This window comes from Salvelinus namaycush, unplaced genomic scaffold (genome assembly GCF_016432855.1).
Source record: "Salvelinus namaycush isolate Seneca unplaced genomic scaffold, SaNama_1.0 Scaffold626, whole genome shotgun sequence".
Taxonomy (NCBI): domain Eukaryota; kingdom Metazoa; phylum Chordata; class Actinopteri; order Salmoniformes; family Salmonidae; genus Salvelinus; species Salvelinus namaycush.
In genome coordinates this window covers 55,263-60,000 of record NW_024061338.1, presented here as the reverse complement: position 1 = coordinate 60,000, position 4,738 = coordinate 55,263, and the positions used below count along the sequence as shown (strand labels likewise).

At 37.7% G+C, this 4,738-nt stretch overlaps 1 non-coding gene across 1 annotated transcript; it reads right to left on the bottom strand.

Moving 5' to 3' along the window:
• Positions 1 to 4,446: 4,446 nt before the first annotated feature.
• trnae-cuc lies at positions 4,447 to 4,518 on the bottom strand. The gene has a single exon. It is a non-coding gene; the product is annotated as a tRNA-Glu (tRNA).
• Between the last annotated feature and the right edge of the window lie 220 nt (positions 4,519 to 4,738).

Genomic DNA, 4,738 nt, shown 5'->3' with positions numbered 1-4,738 from the left:
CTTATTCATTACAGGTTATAACTTATTCATTACAGTACAGAACTTATTCATTACAGTACAGAACTTATTCATTACAGGACAGAACTTATTCATTAGAGGACAGAACTTATTCATTATAGTACAGAACTTATTCATTACAGGACAGAACTTATTCATTATAGTACAGAACTTATTCATTACAGGACAGAACTTATTCATTACAGGACAGAACTTATTCATTACAGTACAGAACTTATTCATTACAGGACAGAACTTATTCATTACAGGACAGAACTTATTCATTATAGTACAGAACTTATTCATTACAGGACAGAACTTATTCATTATAGGACAGAACTTATTCATTACAGGACAGAACTTATTCATTATAGGACAGAACTTAGTCATTACAGGACAGAACTTATTCATTATAGGACAGAACTTATTCATTACAGGACAGAACTTATTCATTATAGGACAGAACTTAGTCATTACAGGACAGAACTTATTCATTACAGGACAGAACTTATTCATTATAGTACAGAACTTATTCATTATAGGACAGAACTTATTCATTACAGGACAGAACTTATTCATTACAGGACAGAACTTATTCATTACAGTACAGAACTTAGTCATTATAGTACAGAACTTATTCATTACAGGTTATAACTTATTCATTACAGTACAGAACTTATTCATTACAGGACAGAACTTATTCATTAGAGGACAGAACTTATTCATTAGAGGACAGAACTTATTCATTATAGTACAGAACTTATTCATTACAGGACAGAACTTATTCATTATAGGACAGAACTTATTCATTATAGTACAGAACTTATTCATTATAGTACAGAACTTATTCATTAGAGGACAGAACTTATTCATTAGAGGACAGAACTTATTCATTATAGTACAGAACTTATTCATTACAGGTTATAACGTATTCATTATAGTACAGAACTTGTTCATTATAGGACAGAACTTATTCATTAGAGGACAGAACTTATTCATTAGAGGACAGAACTTAGTCATTATAGTACAGAACTTATTCATTACAGGTTATAACTTATTCATTATAGGACAGAACTTATTCATTACGGTACAGAACTTATTCATTATAGTACAGAACTTATTCATTACAGTACATAACTTGTTCATTACAGGACAGAACTTATTAATGGGTTCCATGTTTCATCACAATATTGTTTAGAACGTTTGTTTTGGACCGATGCCTGACTGAGCATTCTACTCAATGCATCGTCAATGAGCGCTGATGAAGATTTTCATCAAAAGTCCATTACAGTGGCTTGGAAATACAATGACATTCAACAGGAGGCAAGTAATTAGTAGGAAAACCTTTTGTTATCATTTTGATATCACCAGATTGACTTTAGATGTAGTTAGCATTTAGTGGCCGCTGCCAACATACTGACTCAACTCCAGCCACTTTAATAATGGGAATTGATGGAAATTATGTAAAAATGTATCACTAGCCACTTTAAACAATGCCACTTAATATAATGTTTACATACCCTACATTACTCATCTCATATGTATATGTATATACTGTACTGTATATCATCCACTGCATCTTGCCATCTTTATGTAATACATGTATCACTAGCCACTTTAAACTATGCCACTTTATGTTTACATACCCTACATTACTGATCTCATATGTATAGACTGTACACTATACCATCTACTGCATCTTGCCTATGCTGTTCTGTACCATCACTCATTCATATATCTTTATGTACATATTCTTTATCCCTTTACACTTGTGTGTATAAGGTAGTAGTTGTGGGATTGTTAGGTTAGATTACTTGTTGGTTATTACTGCATTGTCGGAACTAGAAGCACAAGCATTTCGCTACACTCGCATTAACATCTGCTAACCATGTGTATGTGACAAATAAAATTTGATTTTATTTGATTTGAGCTAGCTAGATAAGATTGAGGGGAGGCCACCGGATTTCAGCTAGCTAACGTTAGTATTGCTAGCTATTTTTGGACAGAAACTTTGTTAGCTAATGACAACATTGCCGTCTGTTTAAAGTAAATCTGACAACATGATAATTCTGGGAAAGTTGTTTCCTACTAAATATTTGACTACTTTAGCAATGTCATGGTATTTCCAGGTCACTTTAGTGTAATTTAGACTAAACAGTAGTTAGCCTCCGTCCAGAATGATTGGGCTTCTCACCACTTTAGGGCTCCACTATGGCTCCTCCGATAGAGGACGGCTTGAGAACGTTCTTAACAATGAATCCAGAATTCGAAATAATGTCACGGGTCTGGCTCGGATCTGATTGTCAGGGGTATGTGTCATTTTAACTGACTTGTCTGGAAGGGCCCATAGAGATCCGAACGCGACTGCTGAGAGAGAGAGAGAGAGAGAGAGAGAGAGAGAGAGAGAGAGAGAGAGAGAGAGAGAGAGAGAGAGAGAGAGAGAGAGAGAGAGAGAGAGAGAGAGAGAGAGAGAGAGAGAGAGAGAGAGAGAGAGAGAGAGAGAGAGAGAGAGAGAGAGAGAGAGAGAGAGAGAGAGAGAGAGAGAGAGAGAGAGAGAGAGAGAGAGAGAGAGAGAGAGAGAGAGAGAGAGAGAGAGAGAGATTGTATAATTTATGCCGCTGCTCTTGCTTTTCATGAGAGTGGCGCGTGCAGCTTGTTATTGGCCAATCATAAGTCATCAAAGTTCCATGTGTTAGGAGATATCTAATGAGAAGTTAGGAGATATCTAATCAAAGGAAGATGGTGAAGGATAGGCTACAATGACCAAGAGCCAACAGGCAGGCAGGCTGCTACTTAATATTATGAATGGAGTTGTTATTTGTAAGTGTAGGATGAGAAAGTGCATGCACTGCAGCATAGTTAGCATAGCTAGCTAACGGTAGCTAGCTTAACTAGCTTCTCTTCTCGGTTTGATCCAGTCCAAGACAGGTACTATGTAATCATATTTGATCCAGTGTCACGTTCGTTGAAATGAGCGGACCAAGGCGCAGCGTGCATAGAGTTCCACATGTTTATTTAAATTAAACTTACCAACAAAACAATAAACATCAAACGAAACGTGACGACTGGAGTGCTCCCAGGCACTACACAAAAACAAGATCCCACAAACTAAAGGTGGGCAAAAGGCTGCCTAAGTATGATCCCCAATCAGAGACAACGATAGACAGCTGCCTCTGATTGGGAACCATAACCGGCCAACAAAGAAATAGAAAAACTAGAATGCCCACCCAAATCACATCCGACCTAACCAAATAGAGAAATAAAAAGGCTCTCTAAGGTCAGGGCGTGACACCCAGTCCAAGACAGGTACAATGTAATCATATTTGATCCAGTCCAAGACAGGTACTATGTAATCATATGTGATCCAGTCCAAGACAGGTACTATGTAATCATATTGGATGCAGGTCAAGACAGGTACTATGTAATCATATTTGATCCAGTCCAAGACAGGTACAATGTAATCATATTTGATCCAGTCCAAGACAGGTTCTTTGCAGAATAATATAAAATGGTCTGAGACCAGGCTGGGGAGCAGGGAGGAGTATTTGATGATAAATAACCTAGCTATGGCAGCTATTATAGCAGGAGTCTGCTTGGTTAATTGATGTCTCTCCATCACTCCTCCCTGGTCTCAGACTATTTCATGTTATTCTGTATGTAAATCTGATAGACTTCATTTAGTATGATAGGTTACGTTTGGTATGGTTACATAAGACAGGTGGTTAATGAAGGCAAAAACGAGAGGGCAAGAGTTTCTACTGTTAGACACCACCAGAGTTTCTACTGTTAAACACTACCAGAGTTTCTACTGTTAAGTCAAAGATTTGTCTAATTAATCCAAGATGGACCACAGCCTGTTGTTTCCAATGGAAGCATATTAATCTTAGTGGGCAGAACATCATAGTGAGCAGAGCCAAACACGAGCTTGAGATCAAACGTTTAATCGATAAGAGAAATGAGCAGAATGTCGTCCAAAATCCATCTCGCTCCATCTTCTCCCACTGCTGGGCACTGGCCTTCCTCTCACTACCATATTTGGTAGTGAGTGGAAACGTCAACCCGGATGCTTCACATTTATACATCCTGTGAAATATCTGTCTCATTGTTCAATCTGTGGTTTAGTTAGACACCACCATGGAAAATGTACAACGATTTCCAAACTGTGGCGTGGTAGCATTTCACAGCGTCTGAACACGCAACAGTGAAACATATTTTTTTTATTAAATCGTAAGACCAAGAAACAACAACAAATACATCTAAAACAGAAAAATAGCAAACATTAAAAACTGTAGCCTACATTCAAACAAAGACATGAGGCAAACACAAGGATAGCAGAAAATAACACGGAAAATGTTCGCTTTCAAATACAACTGATCAAATGTGGATGTACATATTCTTTTGTAACATTTAAAATATAAGCATTATTTTAATAAAAAAAAAAAAGATGTGTTCCCTGACCGGGAATCGAACCCGGGCCGCGGCGGTGAGAGCGCCGAATCCTAACCACTAGACCACCAGGGAAAGCTACTTACATGCAGGACAGTTTGACTTTTCACTTGATTACTCAGCGCTGAGTTACAGCTGGAAGTTCAACTTGTCGCTCTTTCTTTGAAAGAAACAATAACCACAGATAAAAGTTATCAGTATCTTTGCAATGACACATCCAAAAGCTGTGTGCACGGTTTCCACCGTTCAGCACTGTACGCTTTCTGTCTGGTAAACAAGCAAACTTTAGTGGAAG